General features: G+C 37.7%; 1 long non-coding RNA gene across 1 annotated transcript in view; it reads right to left on the bottom strand.

Annotated features, from left to right (window-relative positions):
• Positions 1-18,499, bottom strand: part of LOC129534642 (uncharacterized) — a 121,556-nt gene extending 103,057 nt beyond the window's left edge. Inside the window, exons 1-2 of the long non-coding RNA XR_008681292.2 lie at positions 18,437-18,499; positions 16,493-16,582 (exon numbers count right to left, since the gene is read on the bottom strand). This is a non-coding gene — a long non-coding RNA (uncharacterized lncRNA). The remainder of the gene's footprint in view (positions 1-16,492; positions 16,583-18,436) is intronic.
• Positions 18,500-22,541: the final 4,042 nt, after the last annotated feature.

Genomic DNA, 22,541 nt, shown 5'->3' with positions numbered 1-22,541 from the left:
AAGAAAAATTATGGCAGAAAAACTGGCAGGACTTATTTACTGCTTAGCTTGGGGTGTAATGAAAGAGAATGAACCAAATACAACTTTGGAGTTAAGGTTCTTTGCAGAAAAATGATGGCTTCTTTCAATTACTAATCAGGAAGAGATTTAATAGCAGGAATCAATGCTTAGGAAAGTATAGGGCAGGCAAAAGAGTAGAAGCTAGCCTAGGTCTCCAGAAATACTTTCCAGATCCCAGTTCTGACCTGCTGGGGACTTACTACTACAGAGACTATCACTGGAATTATTGAGTTCAAAAGTTTCACATGGATTTTTGATTGTGTGTTGGATTATTTCCCTCAACCCCTGTGTTGTTCAAGGATCAAAACCATACTGGCATTTTAGTCTTTATATGAAGTTAGTTCCTGGGAAGGGATTACATAATTAGTGCCTTATTTTCTGTCCAAAAGCCAAAGACAATTCCTTTTGGAAGGTAAAATGGCTTTTCCCAGAAAACTGAGGCAGCATGAATACAACTAATGGAAAAATACAGTGAGAGTTTCGGAGTGAAGATTTTGTAAACAGACAATATTAAAATTTTGTTATACCTAGTGATTTCTATCAATCTAAATTTCTAAAAATCAAAATATGTAATGGTATCAAATTAAATAATACAAAGAGCTAAAATTGAGAAGCTGTAGTCTCCCCATCCCTCTCTATCCTACACCCACTCCATATCATGTATGAATTGAAAGTGGAATAACCAAACAATTAATTGTTAATATAATACCAACTAGTAGTTTGGAGATAAGTGCAGGGTTTATTCAGGGGTCCAGGGTTACTATCAAGTGATCCATACACCAGGGAGAATGTTGCAACTTCATGATCATGTGGATTCACTTTTCACCCATTTTTTCAATTGTTTGTAGTAGCCCTGTCCCTGAAAACTCCCTTCTGAAGCAGCCTCTGGCTCCTGTCTGCTTTCTAGGCTCACTGCATAACCATCGTCCTAGGAATCCCCGCTCCTGGCCGTTTTGGGTTGGAGCTATACAGTTTTCTTAAACTGTGCTTTCTTCCTTCCCTCCTGCATTTTGAATACATCTTTAAATGACTTTTGAGGAAAGGCTAAATTTTCTGTCATTGCTTGTCTGAAAATGGCTTTATTCATGCTCTTCCTTGATTAAGTCATTTTGTCCCCTTAGAATGCACTGCTCTGTAACGTCAGAGAATCAGCATAGGCAGTTAGCCAAAAACTACTCTCGATTAATTTCTGAGACGCTTCCATCCAGAGGGCTGATTGATATGCTTTGAGTGTGTCTATGGTTAGATGTGTCTATGGGTTATAGCTTTTTCCTATTATAGTACATCTTATTAATAGCAAATTTGCCTTCTTAATAGCAAAAGTCACTGTTATGATTTCTATTGTTATGGTTTACTTTTAATTTGATTTTGAGGTCTTTCTCTCAAGAGTGACCATAAACCAAGATAACCACTTTCTAGGAGAGCCCTGACTAGGAGAAAGTTAGATTCGGGTGTATCAGGCAGGTGAGACACAATGAGGATGTAAAACCAAATGCATGAAACACAAGAAGGTTATTACTTACAGATCACATAGAGGTTAGGGGTGTCAACAGGAGGCTGACGGCAAGGCTAGAGGTGGCAGGGAGCTCAACCAACGGGTGGGGAGCAAGAGACAGAGAGGAGAGCTGTGGGGCCAGGACTTTATTAAGGTGCACGGGTGTTAGCCCTTACACTTTCCTCAGGGGTTGTGAATTTTTTACTTTAAAGAAAACACCTGTGAATTGGGGAACTTGTTTACAAGACTCTGGTGTTAACCATTAAGTTTTATCACGGCAGAACCTGTGGAATATGTTGGGTTTGGTTCAATGAGATGAGGAAAAAACGGGCTGTATTGCAAACAACCACACAGGGAGGGAAAGTTTTAACTGGGCCAAAGGTGACAGTATATGACTGGGCTTCAAATAACTTATGGCAGTCCTAAAAATGGGTGCTGAGGCAGCACTTTATTAAACAAATTGATGACAATCCACCCCTGGGTGCCCTGGCATGATATTTTAAATGTAAGACAGTTGTAGCTTGAGTGGTGAAGATATTGACTGCAAGGAGAATAATATCATTCCCAAGAAATTAAGCATTCAGTATGGCAGTTATGTTGTTGGTTATGAACTAATAATTGAGCAAAGTATATGTAAATATTAGTGGTATTGTTTCTAGCCAAGAGGAAGGAGTGGTTGTGGTTGGAGATGCAAGTCAAGAGGCTGTGGTAGAAAGCTGGATGGGGTTACAGTAGGAGAAGGCACCACAGAGTAGTCAGTCTTCTCCCCAGGGGGCCAAGGGGTTGTTTAATATGAGATAGGTGCCTCCTGGGGAAAGCAATAATCATCATTAATTTAGTAACCTCTATCAGGTTTTCCTTTAGGCATGGAAGTGTAGGGGTGTATTTTAGAAGACAGCAAGGACTATACCAGGATCACGGGCTAAGCAGACAGTGAGTTCAGAAAGAAAATTTTAAACGTGTCAATTTTGTGCCTTAGGACAGGCAGCCCATGGGTGTTGCTGAGTGGAGACTTTAGTGTAAGAGGTGAAGTCTCCAGCACAGGGGGCAAAGTCATCTCCAACAATAAGGTCTTGGGATGGTCTTGCAATGTCATCTTAGGCAATGACAGCTGAAGCGTTATTTTGGGCCCTTGCAAACTTGTGTGGGATTGTGGGACTGGGGTATCCTTTTAAGTGGGTACCTACTTAAGTTGATGTAGGCCTCTGGATTGCAAATCAGTATAAATGCCCAAACCAATAGTGATAAGGCCATCAACAGAATGGTGTGAAGCTGCATCTGACAGGGTGTTTTTGTTTGCTTGTTTGTTTGTTTTGAGCATGTGGAAGTTTAGGTGTAAATGGGTTATCAGATGAGCAAATGCCTGGCCTATAGGAAAATCTATTATTAATGAGTCCCAGGAAAGTATGTGCCTTCCATCTGGCCTCCAGCCCTTGTGGAATGGGGGCAAGATTGAAAATTTATTAAGATAGGCCAAGACCTGGATAAAACAAACTTTTGGGTGTTGTGAGGCGAGAGATTCCCAGATTTTTTTTTTTTTTTTTTTTAAATTTTGAAAGGTACAAGTTTTAGGTAATGACCCAAGGGTTTATAACGAAAATGAAGATGAGACCAGGACATCCAGTACTAAGACAGCTCTCTTAGGTTTGGCTAAATGTGTTTTTTGGGGTCCCATTCTTTATTAGGGACATGACGGCTAAGGGATAGAAAGTGGCAGTATTCCACTAAGCTCATCACATATGATAGTTAAGAGTGCCACATGCATGCATCGTCTACAAACTCTTGTTACTGTTCACTCAGTTTATCCTAAGGGGCTTTCCAGATAGTCAAGAGGTCAGGGGGAGGAATGACTTTCCCCAGTACTCTGGCATCTGGCAAGAAACTGGGGACAAGGGAAGCCAACTCCTCCTTCAGGTGGAATATACCAGAGGCCCCAGGTTTGGTTCCATCCTGTATTGAGGCCTCAGTAGCCATGCTGAGCTTGTGGGGCACTGTTTCTATAACCTAATGCATAATGAGCACCTGGGTATAGAGTGTCACAGGCTCGAGGTCAACAAGAATCTGTATTTTTAGTAGAGGGCAGTGGGTAGACAGTCATTTATTGTTTTAATGGTGTATACCCTGAGGTGAAAATAGGCAGATTTTTGCATCAGAGGCTCTAGAGCAACTTATAGCCATCAGAAGTGGTTTGGAGATCTTGGGAAGCATTAGAAGAGGTTGCCAAAGCCTCAGAATTAATCTGAGGTTCTCAAGTGTAGAGAAGGAGAAGGGAAATTAATGAGGGCATTAATAGGAGTGCCTGCTGATTTTAATTTGTAAATGGTAAATACGTTGCCTTCAGAACCCAAAAAGTAAGAAAAGATATTGAATTACATGTCCTTAAAGAGTGTATCATATGAACCTCACTGGAGGAGGACAGCATTGACATAATGCTGTAACTGTGCTCCTGGAGATGATGGATGTAATTAAGAACTTGTCTGCAGAGACTGTGCGTGATGACCAAACTGTTGAGACCTACCCCATGAGTAGCCTGGAAAAGGTATATTGTGTCCCTTTGGCGGTAGAGGCAAACTGCAGCTGAGAGATTGTTGAAGTAGGCACTAAAACATGTTAGCCAGTCTATGAGAGTAAAATATTTAGAAGTTCCTGATTGAATTGGATGAGCAATTTGAACAATATTGGGTATTGGCTAAAGGGACCTTGATGGATGGGACTATAACATTAAGGTTGTAGTAATCCACCATTATTACGTTGGTTTTAAAAATAACAACCATGTGATTCTCAATTGTTTCTTATTTTCTTCTCTCTGGAAACTTTTACTGTCTTCTTTTTATCTTTGACAGCCTAATATTTCATCAGGATGCTTCTAGGATTTAAAAAGTATATTATTTACTGTATTCAGCACTCTGTGTGCCTTCTCTGTGGCCAGAAATTTTTTTTCTCTAATTTTCCTATTAACTTCTTTCACTCCATTTTCTCCATTCACTTTTCTTGGGGTCACTGTTAGTCAAATGGTAGACCTTCTGATTTCATTTTTGTTTTTTTTTCTTTATTTCATATTTTCTATATCTTTGTCTTCTTGCTTTGTGTTTGGGAACCATTCTCAGCTTTGTTTTTCAATCCGTCTTACTGAATTGTTTTACTAGAGCAATTACTTTAACTTTTTAAAGTTCTTCCTTGTTCTGTAATTGGTTCCTTAGTATCTTGTTCTTGTTTTATGGTTGAACTAGCTTCTCAAGTTTCTTGACTTCTTTTTTTTTTTTTTTTTGAGACGGAGTCTCGCTCTGTCACCCAGGCTGGACTGCAGTGGCGCGATCTCGGCTCACTGCAAGCTCCGCCTCCCGGGTTCATGCCATTCTCCTGCCTCAGCCTCCCGAGTAGCTGGGACTACAGGCGCCCGCCACTACGCCCGGCTAACTTTTTGTATTTTTAGTAGAGACGGGGTTTCACCTTGGTCTCGATCTCCTGACCTCGTGATCCACCCGCCTCGGCCTCCCAAAGTGCTGGGATTACAGGCGTGAGCCACCGCGCCCGGCCTCAAGTTTCTTGACTTCTTAAGGGCTTCCATCTTAAGCTCTGTTTTGTTTCTATAACAATTACGTACAAGGTTAAATAGTCTGGTTTCTTTTCCTTTCATGTAGCTGTGTTTTTCTATATGTCTGGTGATTTTGGTTGTTTATTAATTATTAAGAATGAAGAATTAGGTACTCAGGTCTGACCTGAGCTGTGTGTGTGTGTGTGTGTGTGTGTGTGTGTGTGTGTTTGTGTTTGGAGGGGTGTCAGTCAGAAGGCTTTAAAGTGAAATTCCCAGGAAGGAGCCAGAAAAGCTCTCAAATTTGGGGCTGGGGACAAATCACACTGCCTTCTCTTTACTTACAGGATAGGGCTAGTTTGAGTCCTGGCTCTGCTTCCTAGCAGCTTTATAACGTTGGGCAAAGTACTGACCTTTCTTATAGTGCAAAACTGTTTTACAGAGCAAGGGCTTCCTCTTCAACATTCTTATATCTCTCTACTATACCTGACAGGGCTACATATATAGTACCATCCACCATTCCTCCCTTTGGGTCCCTAGTGTACTCGCTTGCAAAACTTATGCCCACATTTCTATTTTCATCTACTCACTTCAGAAAGACCTGTGGGCAGAAATTCTGTATCTCATCAAGTAGTATAATGCTTGACACATATTAGGAGCTTGACAAATGTTAGTTGAATTGATAAATCTAAATTTCAATAAATACTCATTTCAAAGACGTGAAATTATGGAACTTGAGGAAGCTCAAACTTAAAATCTTGTAAACTCTTTCTTAAAACTTCAACTACAGTCTACATGTCATGTTGCATTACTTCTGTGGAAGAAGGAAAGATCCACAATGATTAATGTTGACAAGGGAGTAATGAGCTTAAAAAATTGTTAGCTAATATTTATTCATCATGAGATATTCTCCAAAACCATCTCTAGGTTGGTCAAAATGAAGACTCCAATGCAATAAAGAAATATAATTTAATTTAGTTACATTCTTTTTCTAGGGTAGACTATGTTTATCTTATGAATAAATGTATTTTGTTAATATCTTTGCTTCTGCAATTTTGATTTAGTCTTCCAACTGCTGGCCATCCATCATCAGCAATTAAACCAGGCAAAATTAATCACTGAGAAATTATTTACTGAGACTAGACCTAATACCAGGCACTTAATTGTAAAAGTACTTCCTCAGGCTTCAGCTATAGGCTGAATTGTTACACTTTCTATAAAGCTGTGTGCTTGTTCTGCTGTTTTTTTCAGAGTGATTTATAACCCTAGCACAATTCAGTTTCAATAACTCAAGTTTCCTAGAACTCCAGTGGGAATAGTGCGAGCCCACCAGCTGCAGATGTCCTGGTTAAGGCTTTCTTCTCACATTTTAATTCAATTATAACCAGATATTTTCCCCCTTGTTCATTCATGTTTAATCCAATATTCACATATATGAAAAGAAAATTTGATAAAGTTGTGAATGTGTCCTTTATGTTTATATGTAGAACTTAGAAATCGAGGTTAAGTTTATTTTAGCTCTAAGAAACTAAAAATCTCAATTAATTTTTACATTTCCATTCCCAACCCTCTGGATCAAGTTCTTATTACATTGTTTGGATTATTACAATATCATCTTAATCAGCTGGTGTGCCTTAGTTTTGCATGACCTGATTGTTTCTTTACACTACTGTTGTAATTGTAATGGGAACCTATTGGATTGTTTTACTAGAAATATTTTCTTTTTTCTCCTATTTTTATTATTGCAACAGGAGCAGAGCAAGGGAAGTGTATGCTAAGATTTTTGTTTTTTTGGGGGGGGGAAGCCCAAGAAAATCTACTGTAACACTCAATATACGTTTTAAGTTTCTAACAGAAGAAAAATTTACCTATTCAACGGAAGGTAGAAAGAAAGAAAAAATTAAACAAAGAAAGTGTGGAAATAGAAAACAGAAAGTAAAAAAGCAGAAATCAGGTCAGGCTCGATGGCTCACGCCTGTAATCCCAGCACTCTGGGAGGCCAAGGTGGATGGATCACCTGAGGTCAGGAGTTTGAGACCAGTCTGGTCAACATGGTGAAACCCTGTCTCTACTAAAAAATACAAAAATTAGCTGGGCATGGTGGCACGTGCCTGTAATCCCAGCTACTTGGGAGGCTGAGGCTGGAGAATTGCTTGAACCTGGGAGGCAGAGGTTGCAGTGAGCCGAGATCATGCCACTGCACTCCAGCCTGGATGACAGAGCAAGACTCCCCCTCAAAAAAAAAAAAAAAAAAAAAGCAGAAATCAGAATCTGAATGTAACACTAACATAATAATTTGCATGTAAATGTGTTTAAAATGCCAATAAAAAGACAGATGCTCTCAAATCGGATTATTACTGTGTTGTCTTTAAAAACATATTTAAACCCAAAGGATGCAGAGTAATTGAAAATAAAAAATGTGTATCACAGAAAAATGAACCAAATAATGATGTGGTAACTATTCAACATCATGCAAAACTAATTGAAAACTAAAACAAATGAGATAAAGGAGGACACGTATATATACTGATTCTAAAAGTAGACCCGGGGGGCAGGTGCGGTGGCTCATGCCTGTAATCCCAGCACTTTGGGAGGCCGAAGCAGGCAGATCACAAGGTCAAGAGATTGAGACCATCCTGGCTAACACAGTGAAACCCCGTCTCTACTAAAAATACAAAAAAAATTAGCCGGCGTGGTGGCAGGCACCTGTAGTTCCAGCTATTTGGGAGGCTGAGGCAGGAGAATGGCGTGAACCCGGGAGGTGGAGCTTGCAGTGAGCCGAGATCGCACCACTGCACTCCAGCCTGGGTGACAGAGCGAGACTCTGTCTCAAAAAAAGAAGAAAAAAAAAAAAAGACCGAAGTTTCGATTAATAACATATATGCATATAATAATATAGCTTCAAGTATATAAAGCAGCAATAAATGGATCTATGGGGAAAAACAAATAAATCAATATTTGTGGTTATACACTGCTGTCGGGGTGAAGAAGTTTGGCTGGGGCAACACTAACAGGAAAAAAAGCAGATAGGAAAGAACAAGTCCCTTGTCTTCCTCCTCCCAGGCACCCTTTAATATCCCCCAGTGACAGAGTCTAAAAGGAAGCCACTAGGAAAAGGAGAAATGTAATTTTACAAAGAGAGTACAGAGGTTAACTGCAAGCTGAAAGACCGTACCTTAACAATCAGCATAACATGGCAGAATACAGGTCTTTTAATAGCTGGGATAATTTTGAAAATGAAGTGTGAAAGTGAGGGGCATGCTCTCTCAGATTTGAAAATATAATATTTAAAAAGTTTGGAACTTACATGAGAGTAGAAAAATAGACCAAAGGGGCAGAGCCCAGAGATAATCCTTACATAATAAATAGTCAATCTTGACATTATAATACACTTGGCCTCACACATCAATCAGGAAATAACTTTAAAAAATCTCACTGCAATGGAAAACCAGATTATTTTATGGAAAAGAATATACAGTTGACCTTTGAACAATGAAGGGTTTAAGGGTGTCAACCACCCACTGAATTGAAAATTCACATTTAATTTTTGACTCCCCATAAACTTACCTACTAATAGCCTACTATTGACTGGAAGCCTTCTTGATAACATAGAGTCAATTAACACAGATTTTGTATGTTATATGGGTTATACATTATAACAGTATTTGCAAAAATACAGTATGCTAAAGAAAAGAAAATGTTATTGGCCGGGCGAGGTGGCTCATGCCTGTAATCCCAGCACTTTGGGAGGCTGAGGTGGGCAGATCATGAGGCCAGGAGATCAAGACCATCCTGGCTAACACGGTGAAACCCCGTCTCTACTAAAAATACAAAAAAATTAGCCAGGCTTGGTGGTGGGTGCCTGTATTCCCAGCTACTCAGGAGGCTGAGGCAGGAGAATGGCATGAATGCAGGAGGAGGAGCTTGCAGGGAGCCAAGATCACGCCACTGCACTCCAGCCTGAGCGACAGAGTCAGACTCCATCTCAAAAAAAAAAAAAAAAAAAAAAAAGGATAACAGGAATGTATTTCATAAGCTAATTCAGGCTTAAAACATCAAGATTACATTGCAGGTATTTAAATGCAATGGGAGATTTTTTGACCTGATTTATTACCTTTTTATATCAAATAAAGAAAAACAGTTAAATTTACTATCAGCACCTTGCTTCTGTTGGCTTAGCCAGTCAACATTTGTTGCTACAATAAGCTTTGTTAAGAAATTCCTATCAAAATAAGGCCTTTCAGAGCACAGCATCTATTCAAAACTTCTGTAGGTTCAAAGTAGTCTGTTTTTGTTGATTATGCTTAACAATATTTTAATTCCACATTTTATCCTAAGAAAAAAAATCTGTACATAAGTATGTATGTATGTTTGTGTGTGACACAATATCTGTAAGACTGACGAAAGCTACAGATTGGAGAATATAGAGTGTTAGTGAGGATGTGAGGAAACAGGACTCTGCAGGCATTGCTATTGGACATTTAAATGGGCACAGCCTTTCTGGGGCTTGGTAAAATTGAATATACAATGACCCTTTGACTCCACAAATCCAAGTCCTCGGTAAATAGGATACGAATTGTGATATTTATTGCAGCATTGCTTATGACAGCAGGGAGTCGGAGGCAATGTAGTTATTGATCACGAGGGAAATCATTTGTAAGCTCTGGAAGAAACAACTAGGGAGTTCTCTGCATCAGTGAAAAGTAATAAACTAGATGCACAATGAGCAGCAACGTGGAGAGGTATTACAAACACTATTGAGGAAAAAAGTAAGGAAGAGAACAGCCTCTATGAGATAAAGCATTTATGTAGATCAAGAAAGAACAATCTCTACAGTGCAAAAGAAAAGTCTCTACAGTATATTTACAAAATATTAAATTACACACATTAAACAGGGATACCCATATCTAAAATTACATACAGTATGTATATTTTTTCACAGATACATACATTTCCAAAAACATTAACACTGGAGGAACAATCAATGTGGGAGAAGGAAATGGGAACGGGAATGGAGAATGACGTGAGAGAAAATAATACGATAAGATACACGTAAGGAACAAAATTGAAAAGTATGCCCTCCAAAAGGACAAATGTGACAACACAAGCCTCTCTAGGAGAGAGGGTGAGAAAGAGAGAGAGAGAAAAGAAAAGAAATGAAAAGATATGCCGCTCTCCTGCTCAAAATCTTTGACTCTACTGCACAAATTGCATACAGTCTACACTTTTTAATCAGCTACTAAAGGCTTTCCGCCATCTGTTCCAAACTTAGTTTTCTATCTTCTCTCTCTACAGTTCCCGGTAAAGCGACTGCTTACTGTTCTGTGTGTATTGCTTGGCCTTTCTGAGAGAATGTTGCTCACACTAGCTGTCATGTATTGAATATCTATTCTGTGCCTGGAATGGGCCTAGGAGCTTTAACATTCAGATGTCATTGACTGTCCAAACAATGCAATGTGGGTGGCGTTCCTGCCCCAGTACTAAAGATCCTAAAGTAAATGGAAGCTTTGAGAGCCTGGCTGGAGAGTCAGAAGGCTTGTATTATTCCTGCCACCAGCATACCTTATCATCCCCCACCCTCCACCCACTCGCCCCTGTGCCATTTCCGTATGTCCAAATCATATCTACGCTGCAAAGCCTTCTCAAATGCAAACTCTGCAGTGAAGCCTTTCCTGCTGACTCCAAGCAAGTGTGATTTCACCTTTTGTGAACCCCATATTATTTGTTACGTATGTAACTCTTTTCTGTACTTGTTTTATTTTAACTTTTAGATTGTAAACTCTTGAGCACACAAACTGTATGTGGTTCATTTTCTTCTTGAGGCCTTACACATTTTTGCAAGGGAATGTCAAATTTAAGTGAAAAGGGCTTTGGAATTTGGGCATATGTCAATAGAAGCTTTCAGTCTTAGCATTTGAAAGCAGGGGGCACCCAGGCAGAAAACTGGCAAGTTGGGTAGGTCATTTAGGAACTGTCTGTGGCTACAATTTCAAGTGCACCAGGAAAAATATGTGTGGCCCCATCAGCTGTCTGATGCAGGATATTTTACTCATAGCCTTAGGCTTCAAAGTTAGAACACAGATTCAAAAACTCATCACCCTTGGCAAAGATAACACATAGCTTTACTACTGAGGTGGCAATGAAATGACTGAAAGTCAAGTTTTGAAAATGAACATGTGTATGTATGTGTGTGTTTTAGTGCATGTTGTACATCAAACTGTGGAGAGGAGAGAGAATGGAAAGGAGGAAGCAGGGTTCCTGTAGGGCAAAATCTATACTTCACCATGGTGGTTAGGGTAGGGCTTGTAAAGGGAGGGTTGAGGTTAGGGCAAATTTAGAGTTTCTACAGGCTGAAATGAGAAATTCATAGGCCTCTCTTTAAGAAGCTGGGTAGATTAATATTGGAGTTTCAGCTGGGTAAATGAAATATCATTCCTGTCTTTTCCCACATGAATTCAGAACCAACTGAGAAGTGGACATACAGAAATAAGGCAGAGGTTGAAATTATCTATTACTGATAAAAGCTGAATTGAAGAATGTGGCTTAGATGTGTGCACACCTAACACTCTCTGCCCCTGAATTAGACACAAGTCCTTCTGAATGTACCTTCATGGTGATGAAACAAGTACACATCCTGAAGGCAGGCTGGCTTGGAAAGAGCAGGAGGAAGCCACTGAGCCAAATGTTCCTGTTTATTCTCCCAAACTGGTCAATCAGATACACCACTCCCAGATGAAGCAGTGGAGAGAGGAAGTTCCCCCCCATGAAACATGAGTGAGGTGAAAAGGAGATATTTACTTACCCTCCATACCCACAACTAATATCAGTTAAACAGGAGTTGTCATTTTAACAGAGATAAAATTGAAGAATACAGATGTGATGGTTAATACTGAGTGTCAACTTGATTGGACTGAAGGATGCAAAGTATTGATCCTGGGTGTGTCTGTGAGGGTGTTGCCAAAGGAGATTAACATTTGAGTCAGTGGGCTGGGAAAGGCAGACCCACCCTTAATCTGGGTGGGCACAATCTTATCAACTGCCAACGTGGCCAGAGTAAAAAGTAGGCAAAAGAACGTGAAAAGACTAGACTGGCTTAGCCTACATTTGTTCCTCTGCTGGATGCTTCCTGCCCTCGAATATCAGACTCCAGGTTCTTCAGCTTTGGGACTCAGATTGGCTTCCTTGCTCCTCAGCTTGCAGACAGCCTATTGTGGGACCTTGTGATCATGTGAGTTAATACTCCTTAATAAACTCCCCTTTATGTATACATCTATCCTATGACTTCTGTCCCTCTAGAGAACCCTGACTAATACAACAGATAACCAGAACTGTTTTTCAGAACCCAACTGAACAGTTGTGCTGCTAATCAATTGACTGCACCTCAGCCCAATTTTGCCCTTCATTTTCTGCTCTGGAGCAGTGCAGCGGGACCCTGAAAATATTTCTCCTTTGCCAGCTGGCCAGCTGTCAAGCTTTGTCAGAAGAGTGCCCAAGGGATGCTGGAGAAGTGACTTTTCTCTTCCTGGCAGCAGTGTCTTCTTCTGGGCAGGCTCCTGTTGTGGGCTCTTTTTCTGCCATGCCAGGCTACAGCAGCAGCCAGTGGCCAATGTCACCTGGACTTTCTCTGTGGGTGACTGCCCCTAGCATCTGCACAGGAGGTCTTGCAGCAGAGTGCTGCCAGCCTTGCAAGCCCTGTGAACAGCGTTCCCCAGTACACCAGCAGCAAACAAAGCCTCAGCAGACTTCTCTGCCATCCACTGAACCATGGCTGTGCTCTTTCTAATGGGGTACGGATCTCTGGAAGGGGTCTTTCCCAGATCTGTCTCTTCTTTAAATGCTATGTCTCAGCCCTAAGGGCAGTAGCTGCTCCTACAACTGCTATTCTTATATTCTTGAGCATTCTCTTTACTTCTCACTAGCTAATTCTTCCATCCCCTGTTACAGTGAATAATTCTGTGTATTAAATTTTATGTTAAACTTTGCCTGTTCAAATTACTCTGTAGTTTCTGTCTTCTAATTGGACCCTGCCTAATACAGCCATTAATTAGCAATTTTAGCACTATGCCCCAGTGCATAATAATTATGAAGGAAAACATTACCATTTAATATTTGACTAGCAGGTCATTTTTTCATAATAGTTTCTAAACTCTGTGAAAGATAATTCAAAGCAATATTTTCCATGTACATTATACATTAAGTCATTTAATCCCATAAAATAAAGCATTTCTATAAATTCTTGAAAGGTTGTGAGTATAAAATAGAAATGTGATTTGATAGTGTCTCCAATTTTCAAACACTTCAGTAAAAGACTTTCTGAAAGGTACTAAATCTATGCCATTAAAACCAGTGACAGAGACTCAATTTTAATCTGCTTGAAAGATTGCCTGGACAGCCATAAATGGTGTATTTCAAACTGTTGCTATCACCTTGGGGATCTTTGCCTACTTGTGGCTAAAATCCTCAGCAGAAGCAGGGATAGGCACTGGTGCTAACCAAGACCCTCCTGAACATCCAAATGTTATCGGGATAATCTGAGTAGTGACTGAGCAACTTACTTGGTGACTGGTAGTCTCTAAAATTCAGTTGCATTCTCAGTAATCTTGTTCTAAAAAAGCATAGAATGATCATCTATGGCTTCCTAGATTTCATGGATAGGCACTCAAAGACTTTAAAATACTTTAAAAGGCTTTAAAAAAGAACATATATTTGAACATTAGTTTTACTGATAGACAGTAAGAACCCAAAATCATAACTTAAAGAATGTAATTCTTGTGAATGGTAGCAAGCCAATAGGTCTGGATTCCAGCCTTAATTCACGGGCTGCAGACCTTTGGCTGGTTATTTGATCCTCCCCAGGCCTCACTTACTTACATGTATAAAATGAAGAGGCTGATTTATCAGATTTCTGCTAGTGCTAAAGTTTATGATTCTATGAAGAGAAGAGCTTTCTCGAGGCTCTTCACATGCCTCCAATTTAGACTCATGTTTTCTCATAATTCTTTCAGTCTCTGTTAGCTAACTTCTAAACACATTGCTGACACCACATACTCAAAGCTTACTAATGGATTTTGGCTTAGAGTAGTGACTTGACTATCTTTTCCTTGGTTATACGAATCTCTCTCTCTGACCTTAGTTACTTCACGTCATATGTTATCACCCATAAAGCTTACTATTTCTAGGTATGTAACTTCTGCTTTACATTAATCACTTTTCATGTGTGTAGTCTGGTTTCCCAAAATCAAAGCTCAACATCTTTTTTTTTCTTCATGTTCTAGAGCAGAATGCTATATTCACATAACACATGCTTTATAAATATGTGTTGATTCCTACATCCTCTTCTACTAAAGATGGATGAAAATAATTAAATGGTGGAAACCAAATCTTTATCTTTCTGAGATGCTTTGCCTAAGGAAAAACAGGAACAGAAAAAAAGATTGATAATAGTCTTTTTCTAGTAATTTATGTTTTAATTCTAAAAAACTGAAAAATTTAGAACTGAATGAAGTAGAAAAATATTTTACATTCATCCCCATCCTGTTTCCTAGGATTTAACAATTCAGTGCATAATCTCAGAATCTTCTGATAAATATTCCTAGTGCTTCCTGTAACAACATCTGGAAAAGTGTGAGGTATACTCCATTACCAGAAAGAGGAAGAAAGATAACTCTCTTACTATTCATCCACTGATAATACAAATAGAATACAGAACAAACAACTACAAAGTAATTCTTCATTTTTCTCAAGTTGTTGCCCTTAGTCCATTCAGAGTCTGCCTGCAATGGACTTTGGAAGGCCTTTCTCATTCCAGTTTCTTTCCTTCTCCACTCCCCACTCCAGATACTTCCCTGTCTGTCCCAGACTATGGAGGACTCCCTCCCTTCTGGAAGGCTCTCAAGGTAATGACACTGGTGCCTGGCTCCCTCCTGGAAGGTCCTGGGAGGTCCTCCTTGGGAACAAGGCAAGGGTCTTTTTGGTTTTTCACAATGGAAGCTTTTACACACCTTTCTCTTGCTCATATTAACCAGCTCTCTAGCATAGCTTTGAAGTGTCACCATCCTAAATAAGAAAGGATACCTTACCAAAGAAGTGAGAAATGGAAATAGGAGACGAAGAGGAAGAAAATCAGATCTATTGATCTATCTATCCATCCATCTATTCTATTATCAATTGTAATAATAAATATATAATTCTATAACAAATTCAATATTGTGTAACATAGATACATACATAAAATTATACATAATATACACACATATATAAACATGTTATAGATAGGATTATTCTAAACAAATGTACTAGACATGTTAGTCTACGGCTTGCTTTTTTCACTTAAAACATTACTTTTCACTTACTTTTTTTCACTTAAATTATTACGGATATTTTTCTATGGTAATATATATAAAATTACTCAATTTTTAAAAAAGCTATATGTACAATAGCTTATCTAATCAATCTCCTAAGTATGTATGTTTAGCTTAGTTTACACATTTGCTTTGCATATAATGCTGCAATCAAATTGCTGGACTAGATACATGGTCATTACACATTACATATTTATACTGTAAACATTTTAGGATAAATACCTAGAAGTAGAATTGTTGGGTTAAACGATATGCACACTTAAACTTTTAGCTGATACTGCCTACTTACCCTACAAATCTGGTTGTACCTATTCATATTCTTATCAATAGCATGTGGGAACCCTGTCTCATCATGCCCTTATGAATTCAGGATATTTTTAATGTTTTGTAAGATACTTACTAATATGATAAGTGAAAAACAGCATCCTCAAGTCTGAAGTTGCATTTCTATCATTTCATGTGATTTTTAACCATTTGCATTTCTAATTCTTTGAAACTGCCTGTTAGTATCTTTTTTTTTTTTTTTTTTTACTGTCCAGTCCATCTGTTATTGAAACCATTTTTCTTGGAGCTAATCCTCTATCATATTAATGCAAATATACAGATTTATTTTTACTTTTAGCTTTGCCTATTATTATTATTTTAATTATTTATTTATTAATTTTAAATCACTTCTGGGAGTTAAATTCAACAATATTTTTCTTTTGGATTTGGCATGGTATCTCATGGTAAGGAAGACCTTCCTCCAATATATAATAATGTTTATCCATAAGCTGTTTTTTCTTGTGATTTTTTTATCTACCTGGAAATTATTTTGGAGAAAGATGTGAGAAAATAGAATGTTCTATTTCTTTCTTTTTTCAAACTGGAAAGCCAGTTTTACCACATCATGTATTTTTATTTTCATTTTTTAATTATCAAGTCCCAGATATGTCCTACCATTTAAAAAATATCTTCCCCTTACCACATTGAACTAGGTGTTCTTGTTTATTATTTCTTTCTAGAAATACCAAGCCCGTTATTTATTTTTACAAATTCACTTACCTGGTCTGGCATCCCGTAAGCTTGAGGTCAGACAATACTCAGTCTTCTTCTGTAAACCCCGTTCTTTGGATTTTTTTGGAATCTTGATCTCTAGGAAAGCAATAGAGATACTAAGTATCAGAGGCTTTGGCTGGTTATACAACTTGAGGCCAGCAATGTTATCAGAACAATTTATCTTTGTACATTATTCAGGTTAGAAATATATATGATACTTACTTTAATGCTATGAAAAAATATACTTTTGTAATCATTTTAGTGAAAGTTGTATATATTCTTATTTGGCCAGGAAGCTATTTTCAATTTGACATATTTGGAGTACCAAGTGGGATAATCATTTATTAGATTAATAAGTAACAGTATTATGACAATTGCCATTTTAATTACTTAGTCTTGGAAACCCAAATAGCTCTTAAAAATTGTTTGTTTATAAAATATAAATGGGGCATAATATATATAGATCACTCAGTGTAAGTAATCACTGTATAATTTATTTTCCTCTAATTTCCTGGAGTATTATTTTATGAATAATATTTGGTCTAGAATATTGAGATTTTTAAGGAAAACATCTAGGCTGGGTGAGGTGGCTCATGCCTGCAATCCCAGAACTTTGGGAGGCTGAGGTGGGTGGATCACCTGCGGTCAGGAGTTCGAGACTACCCTGGCCAACATGGAGAAACCCCATGTCTATTAAAAACACAAAAAATTAGCCGGGCATGGTGGTGGGCACCTGTATTCCCAGCTACTTGGGAGGCTGAGGCAGGAGAATTGCTTGAACCTGGGAGGTGGAGGTTGAAGTGAGCCAAGATCGTACCACTGCACTCCAGCATAGGCAATAGAGCAAGACTCTGTCAAAAAAAAAGAAAAAAGAAAAAAAAGAAAAGAAAAAAAGAAAAAAATCTTTTCTTTTTCATTCTACATTACTTAATTTATTTTATCTGCTAAGGTCTGAATTATTGTTTCTCCGGCCAGATTAATATGTTGAAATCCTACCCTTAAGGGGATGGTATTAGGAGGTGGGGGGTGATGTCTTTGGGTGTGATTAGGTTATAGGAGGCAGAGGCCTCATGAATGTGATTACTGCTCTTATAAAAGAGGCCTGAAAGAAATCCCTCACACCTTTGCCAGGTGAGGCTACAGTGAAAAGATGGCCATCTAGGAAGTCAGTCCTCACCAGATACCCAATGCTGGTGTCTTGATCTTGGACTTCCCAGTCCCTAGACCTGTGAAAAATAAGTATCTGTTGTTTATAAGCCACCCAATTTATGATCTTTTGTCATAGCAGCTTGAAAAGATTGAGACATATACTTCTGTCTTTCTTAAGCATTATAAAAGCTTTAGTGATATAATTTTGAAATTCTGATAATCACCTGAGCAAATCTAAGGATCAGAGCAGCAAAAAAAGAGAATAAAGAAATCAGAAGAGTTTTGGAAACAATAATAGGTTATAACAGTTAAAACACAAGGTTAGGGAGTAGGAAGTTATTCCTTCTGGCTGCAAATATCCCCTATTCTGTAACATATATATATAAAAGTGTTATTTCAGCTGAAATTAACAATATGAAAAACAGAATGCATTTCACATGCTTTTACAGAAGTAAATTGTGTGTTACGGCAATATCAATAAATAACAGACACATTGATGTTTTCTCTCGTAAACTTTAGAGCTGGACATCTCTGGGTTTAAGTCTCATATCTGACATTGACTGGATGTGTGAACTTGGGCAAGTTAATTTTGCTAAGCCTCATAAAATAAACTCTCATATAATTTTTGACATGGCACATAGTCTTGGCGTTAAAAATATTAGCTGTTAATAGTGTACTGCTACTAAAGCTTTTGAGATTTCACAGTTACCCAGGAACTGAGGAACCACAACAGCCAGTTCTCATTCATTCAGCAAACTGGAAAAAAAAAAAAAAAAAAAAAAAAGTTGTAGAAACCCTTACCTTAGCATATCTTCAGGAACAATCAGCAGTTAATTAAATTTGAAGCTGTTAGACTAAAGTGATAGAGAATACAAGTAAGAGCTAGTCAAAAAATCAGAAGACACAGCAAAAATGGAGATTTACAAAACAGGCTGGGAAGAGATGAGAATTGAAAATATAATGATATTTACTAAGAGCATTTTTGATAAAACAATACTGCTGACTCCTCTAAAACATACTCTAAATTAAATTTTTACTTTAAAAATATATTACTTTATTGTTTATTCTTTTTTATTCCACTTTTAGTGTCATTGCTTTAGTATTTTTGCAGCTTTGTTGAGATATAAGAAAAAGTTGCATATATTTAAGTGTACATGATGTTTTGATATATGCATATAGAGTGAAATAATTGCTGCAATCAAGCTAATCAATAGATCCATTTTTTCATTTTTGTTTTTAACTCAATTGCTTTCTTCTGTAACTTTCAAATTATTTTGATCCTCCATTTTCCTTTTGTGTACTCCCCCAACACAAATACTCATTAGAAGAGACAAACTATGTTGTTTTCTTTTTTCAACCTTCAAATACCGCTTTCTCTCTTGTTGCCTGTTTTGCTCTTCACGTAAATGGACGATTATTAGATGATTGTGGCAGAGAATATGTGGCAGTGCTGGTTATCACGTGCCTGCTTAACATGCTTTTAATTACAATGAAGATCCCAGTTCTGAGAAAGAAATTTTGTTTTTCTTCATTTTATTTTATTATTATTATTATTATTATTAATTTTTTTTTTTTTTTTTTGAGATGGAGTCTCGCTCTGTCGCCCAGGCTGGACTGCAGTGGCGCAATCTCTGCTCACTGCAAGCTCCGCCTCCCGGGCTCACTCCATTCTCCTGCCTCAGCCTCCCGAGTAGCTGGGACTACAGGCACCTGCCACCGCGCCCGGCTAATTTTTTGTATTTTTAGTAGAGATGGGGTTTCACCGTGTTAGCCAAGATGGTCTCGATCTCCTGACCTCGTGATCCGCCCGCCTCGGCTTCCCAAAGTGCTGGGATTACAGGCGTGAGCCACCGTGCCCGGCCGAAATTTTGTTTTTCTAAAAAATCAAAAGTAAAATGTTTATACATAAAATAAGAGCTACCAAAATTTTAAAAGCTTAAAATTGGTCTCTTTTTAGAACCATAAAATGACTACAGTTTCTTGGTCCAGAAGAGTTAAAAGAATATTAAGTTAAGTAATAGATAGGACTACATACTCTTACAGAGTCTTAGCTACTTAAAAAGCAAATTTTTTTGTGTCTTACACAGAATCACATTATAAAAGTCCCATCTGTCAGTTTAGGCTTGATTTTGTAGAGCTTTCATCCAAAACATTATTTAGTAATTCCAATCAAAACTAAAATACAGTTTCTATGGAACTTGACAAGCTAATTTGAAAATGTGCAAGAAAAGAGCAATGGTCGAAAATGTACATCACAGGAGCATAATCATCTGAGACAGAAAAAGAAGAAAAAAGAAAGAAGAAGAGGAGGAGGAGGGAGAAGAAGAAGAAAAGGAGGAAGAAGAAGGGGGAGGATGGGAATGGGTATGATTTGTTCTACTAGACAACAAGATTGATAATAAAGTTATAGTGACTTTAAAAGTGTTATAATAACATGGGAACTGATAGAAACCATGGAAACGAATGGATAGTCTAGACACAGACATATATAAAAACTTGATATCTGACAGAGGTGGCTTTATAGATTAGTAGCCAGTATTTGGTGCCAAGACATTTAGTTACCAAAATAGAAAAAAATAAAGTCAAATCCTTACTTCACAGCACACACAAAAGATGGATTAAAGACCTAAAAAAAAAGAAAAAATATATGACATTTTAGAAAAAATATAGGAGAATACCCTTAAAAGCACAAGATAAAAAAGGTATAGGAAACACAAACTATCATAAAAAAATTGAGGAAGTTGACTACGTGAAAACTGAAACTTTTAACAAAAGATAACATAATTATGGTAAAAAGACAAGCCACAGACTAGAAGAAGCCATTTGCAACATGTACAAGTTTTGCAACATATATCCAAGATATATGAAGAACTTGTATAAATTTTAAAAAAGAGTATACGACTTAATAGAAAAAGGGCAGAAAACATCATCATCAATTCACAGAAGAGCAATCAGAAGAGGAAACACACACACACACACACACACACACAAACCTTACTAGTAGTCATTTTAATGAAAATTAAAATATCTATCAGATTGACAAAATTTTAAAAGTATAAAGGATGATGTGAAGCAAGTGTAATTTTATACACTCCTTGTGAGAGTATACAAATCAATTCAACTACTGTAGAAAGCAATTTGGTAATAGATGGTGAACTGATAATGCGTATTATCCATAAAAGCCTGAAAATCTCCTCGCATGTACAAAACTTAAAGAAAAAAGCTCACTCATAAACTCAAAGATACATGAACAAAAATCTTCAGGGTCGTATTGGTTATAGTATTAGGTTGGTGCAAAAGTAACTGCGGCTTTTGCCATTGAAAGTAATGGTAAAAGCTGCAATTACTTTTGTACCAACCTAACAGGAAAAAAAGGAGACAAACTGTAAGTCCATGAATGAACCATAACTATGTATATTAACATAATGTTGCACAAAAAACACATTACAGGCTGAGCGCAGTGGCTCACGCCTGTAATCAGCATTTTGGGAGGCTGAGGCAGGCAGATCACTTGAGGTTAGGAATTCGAGACCAGCCTGGCCAACATGGAGAAACCACGTCTCCACTAAAAATATAAAAATTAGCTGGTCATGGCTGTGCACGCCTGTAATCCCAGCTACTAAGGTGGCTGAGACATAAGAATCACTTGAACATGGGAGGTGGAGGTTGCAGTGAGCTGAGATCCCGCCACTGCACTCCAGCCTGGTCTGTCTCAAAAAAAAAAAAAAAAAAGAAAAAAGAAATTACAAAAGAATATTGTAGTATGTTGCTGCTTAAAGTTTTACAATTTTATGAAAAAATATATTGTTTAGGGTTCTATGCAGATGTAGGAAAAGTATAAAGAAATGCAGAGGAATGAGAAGCATCTAATTTGGGATGATCGCTGCCTGCTCAGGAAGGAAAAAGGGGAATGTGACGAGCTTAAGCTATCATAATATTTTAGTTCTCAAACTGAATGGTGGCCATCTAGGTGTTCATGATTATAAATCTTTATATCTTTTTATGTGTCTTAAATATTTGATAACAAATTTGTTTTAAAAAAGAAGCAACAATGGGGTAGGGTATATTTTTACCAAAGGTCGAAGTAAAAACTCTTGAGTTGGAATTTATACTTAGAAAAGGGGCTTCCATTTTTCTTAGTCAAGCTAGAGTGATCGGGGTGGGGGAAACACAGATTTTTTTCTCAATCTTTGTTTTCTCCCCAACTACTATTATAATATATTATATTACCTAGTCTTTGAAAAGGGTAAAATGAATCAGAAACCTATAATATACATAGTAAATGTGTCCCATAATCCTGTTCCTTCAGAATTTTGCAGACTTTGCTCAACTGTCTTTTTGTTTTGATTTTTTTTTTTTTGCTTGTTAAGGGACCTAAGGCCATTCTGATTTCTGATCCTTTGTGAATATGAGGATGTTGATGATGTTTAAAAGCAACTGATGCAGATTCTGAAGGTGTTTTATAAATAAGAGTTTCAAGTGTATATTGAATAATGATATTGTTTAGTGTATTTCAAAGCGACTCCTTTGAAAGATGCTACACTCATTGGATGGAGCAACCATGATACCTCCTGGGCTTACAATGCCCTTAGGCCTGTTGATGATTTTCTGGATTGCAGTTACAGGACAATGCAGAGAGGGAGGTTTGGAACCACACTCTGCCATTCATCACAAGCTGGAAAAGAACTGAATTAATGAAATAAGACTTACAAGTGTAACTTTGATTTTTACAAATGTGTGTTTTTTTAAGAGTCTTTTGTCTATATCCTTATATCTTTCAAGCCTAGGTCAAATGCCTCCTCTTTCTTTATTCTTCAGGAAACACAAAGTACCAGAGCACATTCTTGGTGCAGAAGATGCAACAGAAAGTGGGATATAAGTGATCTCTATCCTCACAGAGCTTATT

Source organism: Gorilla gorilla, chromosome 6 (genome assembly GCF_029281585.2).
Source record: "Gorilla gorilla gorilla isolate KB3781 chromosome 6, NHGRI_mGorGor1-v2.1_pri, whole genome shotgun sequence".
In the NCBI taxonomy this organism is placed as follows: Eukaryota; Metazoa; Chordata; class Mammalia; order Primates; family Hominidae; genus Gorilla; species Gorilla gorilla.
The sequence above is the reverse complement of the archived record's forward strand: the minus strand, read 5'-3'. Positions and strand labels throughout refer to the sequence as shown.